Here is a 14288-nt window from a genome sequence, read left to right as displayed (position 1 = left end):
AATACCTGGATGGGTACACCTGGGTTAGATACTGTGCCTGTCACTGGCAATGTGGGGAAATTTATTGACTTTTCTTAAAAAAAAAAAAAAATAGAGATGTGGTCTTGCTGTGTTGTGCAGGCTGGTCTTGAGCTCCTGGCCACCAGTGATCCTCTTGCTTTGGCCTCCCAAAGTGCTGGGATAATGGGTGTGAGCCACCTCGCCTGGCCAAGGGAAACATTTGTGAAAGTGAGTGAGAATAACATTCTTCTTAACTATCTCCACAATCAAAACTTGGGGCTTCTTTATGCACTTGAGCGAGTTATTAAAGAAGAAACAAGAAATACAGGGTTTTTCCCAGTTAGTTTTCCAGCTGGTGTTAGGCCAACAAGAGGTGGGGGCAGGCAGTGGTGTGTTGGGTGGGCACAGGAGTTGCCAAGTACTCTGGGACTGTTACTTATTTCCTTCTGTTTCGGCCCCTTGGAGGATGTTAAAGTCTAAATAGTTAGGTTTTTTTTTTTCTCCCTAAATTGGCAGGAGAATAAAATGTGTGAATGTATTAGAAAGCTAAAGTATTACAGAAAAGGAGGGCAATATTATTAGTTCATTTAGAGCTCACCATGACTCTATGAGGTTGACTTACCAGAGGTTACCGTCCTTATTTTGAATTTGATTGGGTTAAGGAGTAGGTAAATGAGGTTGCCAGGTCCAAAATCACCCAGTCCGTAAGGATGAACCAGGAGCGGGACCAGTGTGCCCTGTTGCCTCTGGGAGGGAAGGGCCAGCCCAGCCGGCTGGTGTGGGAACCATACAAGATTAAAGCCTTAGGAGGAAATGTATTAGGAAAAATATAAATTTGGCTTAAAAGTTTCTTCACCATTTAAGAAATTAAATAGGCTTTTTTTCCAAATTAAAAATCTCTGATAAAGAAACATCCTAGCAATATCTTACCCATGAGAACCACTAGCCTTGTTCTCCTGCTGGTGCCCCGCCCAGAAAAAAACATTTTCCCTGAATGAACATGTTCTGCTGCTTGGGGTGTGTGTATGTGTGTTTTGTGTGTGACTTTCTCCCAAGTTCCAAGTTCCATTCTCCAAGTGAGATGGAATTCAGAACCCCTTTTGCCTTGAAGACACTATCATAAGTTGATTTCCCATGATAGCCTTTGTAATTTTACTTCAAGCATAATCCACAATTAAAACATAATTTGGGACAGACACAGTGGCTCACGCCTGTAATCCCAGCACTTTGGGAGGCTGAGGCGGGCAGATCACAAGGTCAAGAGTTCAAGACCAGCCTAACCAACATGGTGAAACCCCGTCTCTACTAAAAATACAAAAAAATTTAGCCGGGTGTGGTGGCGCGTGCCTGTAATCCCAGCCACTCAGGAGGCTGAGGCAGGAGAATCACTTGAACCCAGTAGGCGGAGGTTGCAGTGAGCAGAGATCACACCACTGCACTCCAGCCTGGGCAATACAGGAGACTCCGTCTCAAAAAATAAAATAAAATTTTAAAAAAAATTGACAAAAAGTTATCTCCAATATTATATATTTTCATTGCAAATGCACACACAATATTTAGGAACTTTATTAAATAAACTTTGTGAACTAGCACAGGGACTTAATCTCCACTTGTAAAACTGTTTGTCTTTTTTTTTTTTTTTTTAATTTTTTTTGAGCTGGAGTCTTGCTCGCCCAGGTTGGAGTGCAATGGCGCAACCTCGGTTCACTGCAACCTCCATCTCCCAGGTTCAAGTGATTCTCCTGCCTCAACCTCCTGAGTAGCTGGGATTACAGGCGCGTGCCACCACGCCTGGCTAATTTTTGTAGTTTTAGTAGAGGCGGGGTTTCACCACGTTGGCCAGGTTGGTCTTGAACTCCTGGCCTCAGATGATCTGCCCGCATCGGCTTCCAAAATTGTGGGATTACAGGCGTGAGCCACTGCATCTGGCCAACACTGTTTCTATCACAAAAGGTGTTATTGGCTGGGTGCAGTGGCTCACACCTGTAATCCCAGCACTTTGAGAGGTTGAGGTGGGTGGATTACTTGAGGTTAGGAGTTTGAGACCAGCCTGGCCTACGTGGTGAAACGCTACCTCTACTAAAAACATAAAAATTAGCCAGGCGTGGTGGTGCACACCTCTAATCCCAGCTACTCAGGAGGCTGAGGCAGGAGAATTACATGAACCCAAGAGGCAGAGGTTGCAGTGAGCCAAGATCACACCGCTGCACTCCAACCCGGGCAACAGAGCGAGGCTGTGTCTCAAGAGGAAAAAAAAAAAAAAGGTGTTGTTGGTTCCAAAACATCAACTCACACATTTTAAGAATGCTAACCAATTGTCGATGGGAAGTCCGTCATTGACTGTGCTGATATCTGATCTCCGAAAACTAATGTTCCTTATTACAAGTTTCTCTAGTATGTGAAGACATGATCAGGCTAGAGGGTGCCAGAAAATTTATGCCAAAAGATGGGCAACAGGAACACACATCAAATGTAAAGACACATGGAAGGTTCCAAACATTCTGAAATCGTGTTCCTGATTATTCTAAAAGAGTCTCTTGTTTTCTGTGCTCCTAGCACCCTCTTCTAATCTGCCAGCACTTTAGACAGCAACCCCAAGCCCTCTCTGGCCTGTGGTCCTGAATCCTGTGAAAGTGAGGAGAAGAAAGAGTTCCCAGAAGACGTGTCCATATAGGAATCTCAGAGTGACACTCAGAAGCCAGATTGTCAGGGCAGTCTCCTCACTTCTCCATCTCTGTCTGGTTCCCCTGCAACTCCCCACCTCTGGATGAACTCTCCCAGACCTTAGCACTAGCTGTGCCTCAGCTGGCATGAGCAAAATATTAACGGATGGAGATTTGTCTGTATTTTTGAAACCTATCAACACAGTTGCTTTCTCAGATTTTGCTGTGTAGGCTGAATTACAAAACCAGGAATCAAATATATGTAGTTGTTCACATCTGACTTGAACAAATAAATACAGATTTGAGTTATGGCTCAGCTAGCTAACTGGAGACCTGGATCCATCTTCCCATCATAATTTTCCCTTCTGCTTTCTTTGTGACCCTCTCCCCCTTTGCCTTCCTTTCATTGTTGCAAACATTTTTTTACTCTTACTTGTGGGCCAAGAGCCTATTAATTAGGAGCTGGTCTGTAGGCCCCAGTGGGAACTTGTTTGGACTCAGCTCACGAAGCATTCTCACTGTATTTGATTCATGATGGGGCTGGAGGCCGATGGCTCAGTTTTGTTGTAGCCTTTCTGTGAAGGAGACCAGGCCTGGGAATGGGGAGCACGCCTGGCTTTTGGCTCTGCTGAGACTTCCTAATGTGTTTGTAAATCTTTTGAGCCCTGTAAGTAGCCATGCTTGCTAGATAGCTGAAGCACAGACCTGGAAATCGGCCACTCTCCAGACCTAATTCTAATATTTCTCATCCAGGCTTGCGTGTGCCTGTTTATAAAATGGCTATGAAGATTACTTCCTCCCCAGGGGCCCTGATCAGGTATTTTCATATGGAGTCACTTTTTGGGACCAATCCTCTTGTGGAATAACTTTACTCAATTCTCACAAATCTGGCATTTCAGGGTCTCCCCAATCTGAGTCCAACTCATTTCCCCTGTTTTCATGCTTTTATATTTTGTGCTGGCCAAAAGAGACTTTACATGATTCCTTGAAACTGCTCTTTTCTGGCTCAAAATCTTGACTCTCTGGGATCTGGACCTTTTGACACACTGTCTAGTAAGTGCCTTCTAGAGCCACAGGCTGTTAGAGATGGCAGGGACCTGGAAGGCCAGAAACGGCTCTGGGAGTCTGGGTGGAAGGCTCAGAGGTCACGCTTTTCAGATCTCTTTCTGCTTTTCAAGGGCTTTTCTTAGGCCAGTACCACAAACTGCTTTGGGGTATACTATTTTTTTTTTTTTTTTTTTTTTTTTGAGACGGAGTCTCCCTCAGTTGCCCAGGCTGGAGTGCAGTGGCGCGATCTCTGCTCACTGCAAGCTCCGCCTCCCCGGTTCACGCCATTCTCCTGCTTCAGCCTCCCAAGTAGCTGGGACTACAGGCGCCCGCCACCTTGCCCGGCTAGTTTTTTGCATTTTTAGTAGAGACGGAGTTTCACTGTGTTAGCCAGGATGGTCTCGATCTCCTAACCTCGTGATCTCCTGACCTCGTGATCCACCCGCCTCGGCCTCCCAAAGTGCTGGGATTAGAGGCATGAGCCACCGCGCCCGGCTGGAGTATACTATTGTGAGTGGCTCTGTTTTTGTCTTTTGGGAACATGTCTTGTCTCTCTGCCACTATGCTATAAGAATCAAGACATGCTATGCTTATATTTTAAAGCCATGACTTCTAAAAGAAAAATATTTTCTCTCCAGAGAGGTCTAAATCTTTAAAAGTATGAGTGAAGTAAATGTGATATTTATAAAACCCTTTGGGATGAAGGGCCTTTCAGCAAACACTCAATAATGGAAAAATCAATGAAAATGTTGGTATGAAAAGAAACTGGCCAGTCTGTCTTTGTGAGTGTCAATTTTCTTTGCTCAAACAGCTTGTCTTCCATCTGATAGTTGCAAGGTCCCCTGTTGGCAAATGTAACATTGAGGTGGCAGAACAGTTAAGGATTTTTCAGCTTTGTCAATCCCTTGTTTTATCTGTCAATAGATTTCCATGTTGCTGGTGTTTTTGATGATTACATCTATATCATTAAGTAAATTTTTGTCAGTGAGGAATTTTAGAGAGTGATCCCGTAAATATTAAATTGCTTGTTAGTTACTATTCCTTGGGAAGATTACTTTACAGGCTGCAGCAACACGGTCTCAGTTGCAGCCCATGACCAAGTCAAAGACAGAAAAAGGTGCAGGTTCACAGAAGGTGTAAAATGAATTTATAAATGGTGTCCATTAAAGTGAATTGAGTGTCTGAGAGCAACTTTATTGCTACTGCAGCCCACGCACACTGATTGGCACCATCAGTCTCTCACTCCAGCCTCAATTTTGGTTGATACCACCCCAAATTGACAATAAGCATCCATTATAAAGACATTTACTCTTGTGCAAGTCCATTCTTTGTAGGATTGTATAACATAGCAAACTTTCAAAATAACCTAAATGTTCATCAGTTAGGCTCTAATTAAACAGATCATAATATAGCCACACAGTGGGATACTATGCAGCTATTAAAGAAAAAAAAAAAAGACACACTTTGGGAGGCCAAAACAAGAGGATGACTTGAAGCCAGGAGTTCAAGACCGTCTTGGACAACATAGCAAGACTCTGTCTCTATTTTATCAAAATATATAAAATATAACAACCCCAAAATGCAAATATTTATATATTCATATGGAAACTTTTCCAGGATATATTGTTCAGTTAAAAAAAAAAAAGCAAGATGTTGATCAGTGGGTATAGTGTGTGATCTGTTTTGTTTTGTTTTGTTTTGTTTTGTTTTGTTTTGTTTAGAGACAAGGTCTTGCTCTGTCACCCAGGCTGCAGTGCAGTGGTGCAGTCATAGCTCACTGAAGCCTCGATCTCCTGGGCTCAAGCCATCTTTGTGCCTCAACCTCCTGAGTAATTGGGACTACAGCCATGTGCCACCATTCCCCACTAAAATTTTTAAAAATTTATTTACTTATTTTTGAGACAGAGTCTCACTCTGTCACCCAGGGTGGAGTGTAGTGGCATGATCTCGGCTCACTGCAACCTCCTGGGTTCAAGCAATTATCCTGCCTCAGCCTCCCGAGTAGCTGGGATTACAGGCGCCTAGCAGCACGCCAGGCTAATTTTTGTATTTTTAGTAGAGATAGCGTTCACCGTGTTGGCCAGCCTGGTCTCAAACTCCTGACCTCGGGTGATCCTCCTGCCTTGGCCTCCCAAAGTGCTGGGATTACAGGCGTGAGCCACCATGCCTGGCCTAAAATTTACTTTTAGTTTATTTTTTCTCACTATGTTGCCCAGGCTGGTCTTGAACTTCGGGGCTCAAGTAATCCTTTCACCTCAGCCTTCCAATCATTGGGATTACACAGGCCTGAGCCACTGTTCCCAGCCATATGTGATCTTTAATGTAAAATAAAACACATGCTGGATATTTGTGTATATTTGTATGTGCATAGAATGTTTCAGGGTGAAAACACAGGAAACTGATACTGATAACAGATTGTTTGAAGGCAGAGAAATGAAGAAACTAAGGTGGGAGGGAGACATTTTTCAATGTGAACCTTTCTGAATGGATGGCAGCTTTGTAGTGTGTCACCTTGGGTAGGCTGAACTTCCCAGAATTCCCTCTTGTGTGCATCTCCAGTTAGTGTAGGCCCCCAAAGAGATGACTGTGTGAACTTGGAGGGTGGAAGTGAAGCAAAGATGTTTTGTAACTCACACAGATTGTCACTTATCTGCCTGCTGCCCTTGTTGGCGTGGGCAGTGGCCAGGCTTGCAATGGCTCCGCCTTCCCTTGGATCCTTTTTCAACTTTTCTAACTTCTGGACAACTCTGAAGCCTGTGTTCGGCTGCATGGTGATGGCACCAGCTTCTCCTGCAGGATACTAATGTCAGAGGTGGCAAAAATCAACACATTTGAGTCCATCCTCCTGGATTCTAGTGGATACTTGTGGATCCTGTCTTGTCCTTGCTCTTCCCTACTTTACATCCATCTTCCTGTGGACTTGAAATTCTAGCATTAGATAGTAAAACAATAGCCTTATGGAGACTGATTAACTAGCTCCTGCAATTGCATAATTGCATTTATCAAATCTTTTGTTTTGTGTATTTGTGTGTGTGTGTGTGGTATATGTGTAATTACCTACTAATGGTTCTTCTTCTCGGAGTAAACCCTAATACAAAATTGTTAGATTTTTTTTTTTTTTTTTTTTTTTTTTTTTTTTTTTTGAGACGGAGTCTCGCTCTGTCACCCAGGCTGGAGTGCAGTGGCCGGATCTCAGCTCACTGCAAGCTCCGCCCCCCGGGTTCACGCCATTCTCCGGCCTCAGCCTCCCAAGTAGCTGGGACTACAGGCGCCCGCCACCTCGCCCGGCTAGTTTTTTTTGTATTTCTTAATAGAGACGGGGTTTCACCGTGTTAGCCAGGATGGTCTCGATCTCCTGACCTCGTGATCCGCCCGTCTCGGCCTCCCAAAGTGCTGGGATTACAGGCTTGAGCCACCGCGCCCGGCCTAGATTTTTAAAAACATATTCAAGGCATGCTGTTATGCCCTTGTGACAGCCAGATCATCCCATTTTTATCAGTTAACCACTGTGGTAGAAACAACCAGCAAAATTTATTGGCTTAAAACATCAACCATTGTATTTGCTGATAATTTCTGTGCATCAGCAATTTTGGCCGGGCTCAACAGGACGGTTCTTCTGCTGGTCTCACCTAGACTCACTCAACAGTGTGGCTAGAGCCACATGGTCTAAGATAGCCTCACTCACATATCTGCTGATTAGTGCTGTTTGTTGTTCGGGTCATGTATCTCTAGAAGATTAGCCTGGCCTTCTTCATATGATATTGTGTTCCAAAGGCAGCGAAAGAGAGAGAGACCAAGCCTCAATGCACAAGCAATCACCTTTCAAGTGTTTTATGTTTACCATTGTATTGGGTTATGCTTGTATTATGTTTACCAATGTCCCATTGGCCAAAGCAAAGCACATGTTCAAGCATATAGAGTCAGCATAGAAGAGGATTACCCAAGTGTATGGATATAGGGATACATGATTCTTTAGAGACTATCCTATAATAATTCACTGCATCATCCAATGGCTGGTAAAAGGTTTATTGTACTTTGTGTCACTGAAGGAAAATGTAAATGAGTGAGATTGATGGTAAACTTCTCTAACTTGTTTTATACTTTGTGTCCCCCGTGTAATGTTTAGCCCAGGTCCTTGCATATAATGGGTATTCAAAAACTATTTGTTACTTCAATATCTATAAGTCTCAACCACCAGTAGAGTAGCAGAAGGCTTAAGTGAGACTACCTGTGATTACAGTCTGAAACCAACTGATTTCTAGATGGCATAAGTCACTGGAGAAGAAACACTCTTGGGTTTGGTTTTTGGGTTTTTGTGTTTTTGTTGAGGTCATTATGTTAGCCTGTACCTCGACCTCTCTACCTAGAAATTATGAGCAAATAATATCACACTTACAATTCATTTGCCTTTCTGGGCAAATTGATATTATTTTTGCATTAAAGAGCCAATTGTATTTTAAAGAAAATTTTTTTTTTTTTTGAGACAGAGTCTTGCTCTATCGCCCAGGCTAGAGTGCAGTGGCATGATCTCAGCTCACTGCAACCTCCGCCTCCTGAGTTAAAGCGATTCTCCTGGCTCAGCCTCCTGAGTAGCTGGGACCATGGGCGTGCACCACCATGCCCGGCTAATTTTTTTTTTTTTTCTGAGACGGAGTCTCACTCTGTCGCCCAGGCTGGAGTGCAGTGGCGCGATCTCGACTCACTGCAACCTCTACCTCCTGGGTTCACAACATTATCCTGCCTCAGCCTCCCAAGTAACTGGGACTACAGGCGCCTGCCACCACACCCAGCTAATTTTTTATATTTTTAGTAGAGACAGGGTTTCACTGTGTTAACCAGGATGGTCTCAATCTCCTGACCTCGTGATCCGCCCACCTCAGCCTCCCAAAGCGCTGGGATTACAACAGGCATGAGCCACCGCATCCAGCCAATTTTTTGTATTTTTAGTAGAGAGGGGGTTTCACTGTGTTAGCCAGGATAGTCTTGATCTCCTGACCTCGTGATCCACCCACCTTGGCCTCCCAAAGTGCTGGGATTACGGGCATGAGCCACCACGCCTGGCCCCAAGAAATTTTAAAATAAGGAAAAATGTATTTTATATTTTTTCACATAAAAGTCATATATTTACTATTGCCAGAGCTCTTTATTCCTCTGTCTAGATCTGTTTCCATCTGGATCATTTCCTTCCAATGTGAAGAACTTTGACATTTTGAGCTGGGTGATTAAAAAAAGAAAGAAAAACTAAATGTGAAGGACTTTCTGTATTTCTTGTAGTGTAAGTCTTCTGGTCATAAATTCTCTCAAATTTTTTTTGTCTGAAAATATTTTATCTATATTTTCAAAGGATATTTTCACTGGATATAAAATTCTAAGTTGTCAGGTTTTGTCTTTCAGTGCTTTATGCCATTCTATTGTCTTCTGAGTTATCTTATTCGTTATGAGAAATTGTTTACCCTTTGTTATCGTATATCATCTTCCCCTCCCACCTCAGTTGCTTTTAAGATTTTTTTTCTGTATCTTGAGTTCTTAGCAAATTGATCATGATGGTCCTAGGTGTAATCTTCCTTGTTTTTATTCTGATTGGGGTTTATGGAGATTCGTAGATATCTAGGCTGATATTTTTCATTACATTTAGAAAATTTTGGCCGTTCTATATTCAAAAATGTTTTCAGGCTGGGCATTGTGGCTCGTGCCTATAATTCCAGCCCTTTGTGGGGATGAGGTGGGAGGATTGCTTGAAGTCAGGAGTTCAAGACCAGCCTGGGCAACATGGCAAGAACCTGTCTCTACAAAAAATTTAAAAAATTAGCTGGGCATGGTTGAACACACTTATAGTCCTAGGTACTTGGAAGGCTGAGGCAAGAGGATTGGTTGAACCCAGGAGTTCGAGGTTGCAGTGATCTATGATTGCACCATTGTACTCCAGCCTAGGTGATAGAGTGAGACTGCATCTCTTAAAAAGAAATTATTTCTTGATCTTTCTTCTATAGCCAAGGCTCCCATTAGCTGTATGTTAGATGACTTGGTATTGCCCACAGTTCATTAAAGTTGTGTTCATGTCTTTCAGTCTTTTTTCTCCTCTGTTTTGTATTGATAGTTCCTATTGACCTATCATCCAGTCACTAATACCTTACTTTGTAGTTTCCAATATGCTGTTAAGCCCATCCAGTGGAGTTTTCACTTCAGAATTGATAATAATTTTTTTTCGGTTCTGGAATTTCCACTTTGTTGTATTTTTTAGTTTTCCTTTTTCATACTGTAATTTCACCCATCTGTTCACTCATTGTGTCAATCTTTTTGTTTATAGTCTTTAAATATATCTATAATAGCTATTTTAAAAAGATTTGTCTGCCAATTCCAACATCTGTGTCATCTCTGCATTTGTTTCTGTAGACTTTCCTCCCAGATTATGTGTCACACTCTCCTATCTCTCAACATATCTCATAACTTTTGATGATTTACTGGATATTATGTACTGTATTTATTGGTAATCTGGATTTGTTATTTTCTTTTAAAGTGCATTGAATTTTGTTCTGGAAAGAAGTTATTTTCTGGTGGATCAGTCCGATCATATTAAGGCTTACTTTAAGTTTTCACTAGGATATGTCTAGCTGAACCTTTACTCTTAAGGTTAGAGTAGCCATTTTTCCTATGACTTTCTGGAGTCTCAACTGAATACTTGGGATTTAAGTGAAATATCTCCAGTCTGGCTGGCTAGAACTCTAATTCTTCCAGCACTGTCCAGTTTCCAGAACTTCTCTGAATAGTTCACATATTCCCAGAACTGTTCTCTGCCATGCTTGGTAAAATCTTGCCCTGTGCATGTATGACTTAATATTCAGCTGAAGATGAAAGGAGATTCCTATGCAGATTTATGGAGTTTCTCCTCTGCATGGTGGCTTCCTCTCTGTTATCCTTCCTTCCAAGCAAGTCTTAGTTGCTGCCTCAGCAGCCCTGTTCTTAAATCTGTTTCCTTCACCCAGAAAGATGATTGCTTTCTATTTGGCCCCACTTCCCTTGGCCTTGGGTTGGAAAGTATTCCCAGGCAGAAAGCTGGGATGAATGTGGAGCTCGCCTTGTGTATTTCCCTTCTCTCAAGGACCACATCCTTGTGATATTGTTTGTATGATGCCTAGAAAGAGTTACATCATATATTTTGTTTATTTTTATAGTTTTATGAGACTATAGAATAAGTCTAAAATTTTTTATTCCATGTGACAGAACTGGAAGTCTATATCTTACATTCATATTTCTAAGTAATATGAATATCCTTAATTCATCAATTTTAAACATTTACTATTGGCTTCTTATGGAATAATAGCTCATTTAAACTCTTCTTTCCCTCTCTTTATTCTCATAGTTACATTCCTGTTCTGATAATATTCATTTTCAGATTTTTGTTTTTATGAATTTGTAAACCCTGTTCCCTGCTAAGCCAAATTGTGCACTCTGATCATGTTGCCTTTCCTGTCAAAATCTTGTTTTTCCTGGAGTTAATATCTGGTTAGTGTATTCTGTCTGCCTAATTCTTAAAAGATGCCTAAGTTGGCCGGGCATGGTGGCTCACGCCTATAATCCCAGCACTTTGGGAGGCTGAGGTTGGCAGATCACCTGAGGTCAGAATTCAAGACCAACCTGACCAAACTGGGGAAACCCTGTCTCTACTAAAAATACAAAATTAACTGGGCATGGTGGCACATGCCTGTAATTCCAGCTACTCAGGAGGCTGAGGCAGGAGAATCGCTTGAACTCAGGAGGCAGAGGTTTTGGTGAGCCAAGATCATGCCATTTCACTCCAGCCTGGGCAACAAGAGCGAAACCCAGTCTCAAGAAAAAAAAAAAAAAAAAAAAAAAAAACAGCCTAAGTTTTCTCTCATTCACTCACTTTTTTTTTTCTCACTTCCTTTCATACATAGGAACCTCATTCCCTGTCTTCTAAGTGTAAGTGTCTCTCGATAATGTTTTCTACTAGAGCTTTTGACTTTCTGCTTCCATCTGCAATGGTTACTCAGTTGGCCTGTGGTTTTACAGCTGATGTCCTAGAGCTCCTCATGACTCTCATCCTGAGACTGTCCTTCCTCCTCTTTTCTGCTGGATTCCCTGTTTGTTGGTTCCATGTTTCACTTTATTTTGATGTACTTCTTCAGTTTTGCGGAACATACACTCCAGTACCTTCCCAAGAAAGGGTGCATAGGAAGTATGTTTGTTTTTTAGTCTCCTTAGACATCTAAAATATGTCTTTATTTTACTCTTACACTTGATTAGTGGTTGGCTACATATAAAATTATAGGTAGAAAATATACTCAGAATTTTGAGGTTATTACTTCACTATACTCTAGCATCCAAAGATGCTATTGAAAATGTTGATTCCAGTCTCAAATGATTCCTTAAGTATTACCTATATTTTCTCTTTTGAAGTTTTTAGAATCTTTTTTCCATTTATTAGTGAAATTTGATGATGATGTGTCCTGCTGTGGGTCCTTCTTAATCCTTTTTTCTTCTTTTGTTTATTTATTTATTTTTAAAAAGTAGAGATGGGGGCCAGGTGAGGTGGCTCATGCCTGTAATCCCAGCACTTTGGGAGGCTGAGGCGGGCAGATCACAAGGTCAGGAGTTTGAGACCAGCCTGGCCAACATGGTGAAACCCTGTCTCTACTAAAAATACAAAAATTAGCTGGGTGTGGTGGTGGGCAACTGTAGTCCCAGCTACTCGGGCGGCTGAGGCAGGAGAATTGCTTGAACCCGGGAGGCAGAGGTTGCAGTGAGCCGAGATCATGCCACTGCACTCCAGCCTGGGTGACACAGCAAGACTCTTGTCTCAAAAAAAAAAAAAAAAAAAAAAAAAAAGAAGTAGAGATGAGGGTCTCTCTCTGGTGCTCAGACCAGTCTTGAGCTCCTGACCTCAAGTGATCCTCCTGTCCTGGCTTCCCAAAGTGCTAGGATTACAGGTGTGAGCCACTACACCAGGCCTTTCTGCCTTTCTTCATTCCTTGTTCTTTTTTTTTTTTGGAGTCTCACTCTGTCACCGGGCTGGAGTGCGGTAGCGCAATCTCAGCTCACTGCAAGCTCTGCCTCCTGGCTTCAAGCGATTCTCCTGCCTCAGCCTCCTGAATAGCTGAGACTACAGGCGCATGCCACCATGCTTGGCTAATTTTTGTATTTTTTAGTAGAGATGGGGTTTCACCATATTGGCCAGGCTGGTCTCGAACTCCTGACCTTGTGATCTACCTGCCTCTGCCTCCCAAAGTGCTGGGATTACGGGTGTGAGTCACCATACCCAGCCGGAATCCAATTATTTAAAATTGGATTGCACCACTGCACTCTAACCTGGCGACAGAGTGAGACTGTCTCAAAAAAAAAAAAAAAAAAGGTATGGATTTCAGCCAGATGTGGTGGCTCACATCTGTAGCCTGTACTCTCAACACTTTGAAAGGCCGAAGTCACCTGAGGTCAGGAGTTTGAGACCGGTCTGGCCAACATGATGAAACCCCATCTCTACTAAAAATACAAAAAAAAAAAAAAAAAAATAGCTGGGTGTGGGAGCATGCATCTATAATCCCAGCTACTGGGGAGGCTGAGGCAGAAGAATCATTTGAACCCAGGAGGCAGAAGTTGCAATGGAGCCAAAATTGTGCCACTGCACTCTAGCCTGGGTGACAGAGCAAGACTCCATCTCAAAAAAAAAAAAAAAAAATATATATATATATATATATATATATGAATTTCTCTCCCTGCTTCCTTCCTGCCTCTTCCTTCTTCCCAGATCTCAAATCCTAGTGATCAAATTACTCATACCCCTCAGTTCTTCGTGTAATGCCTCTGTCTTCACATTGGTGAAGCGTGATGGTGGAGACAAAAGAAATCAAACAAATTAACAAATCAATATCTCGGCCGGGCGCGGTGGCTCAAGCCTGTAATCCCAGCACTTTGGGAGGCCGAGAAGGGCGGATCACGAGGTCAGGAGATCGAGACCATCCTGGCTAACACGGTGAAACCCCGTCTCTACTAAAAAATACAAAAAACTAGCCGGCGAGGTGGCGGGTGCCTGTAGTCCCAGCTACTCGGGAGGCTGAGGCAGGAGAATGGCGTAAACCCGGGAGGCGGAGCTTGCAGTGAGCTGAGATCCGGCCACTGCACTCCAGCCTGGACCACAAAGCGAGACTCCGTCTCAAAAAAAAAAAAAAAAAAACAAATCAATATCTCATTACAGAAATCAGCACTATGAAGCCAATGAACTTGATGCTGTGAAAGAGAGCAAAGGGGGTGGGTTGGGGAAGTATTTAGATAGGGCAGCAAGGGAGGGCCTCTCTGAAGAAATATCATTGACCCTCAGACTTGAAAAGGAGTTGGCCCTTTGAAAGAGGAAGAAAGCATGTTTGAAGAACAGAGAGGAAGCCAGTGAGGCTGGAGTGTAGTCGACAGGGAAGAGTGTGGCTCCGACAAGCCTGTGGAGAGGTGGGCAGGGGCTCAGCTACACAGGGGCTTTTAAGGCTGCTGAGAACTTGAGCTTTTATCTGAAGTGCAATGAAAAGCCCCTGGCAGTGGTGGTGGGGCGGCGGGTGGGGTGGTGAAGTGGGG

Source organism: Macaca fascicularis, chromosome 18 (assembly GCF_037993035.2).
Source record: "Macaca fascicularis isolate 582-1 chromosome 18, T2T-MFA8v1.1".
In the NCBI taxonomy this organism is placed as follows: domain Eukaryota; kingdom Metazoa; phylum Chordata; class Mammalia; order Primates; family Cercopithecidae; genus Macaca; species Macaca fascicularis.
The sequence above is the reverse complement of the archived record's forward strand: the minus strand, read 5'-3'. Positions refer to the sequence as shown.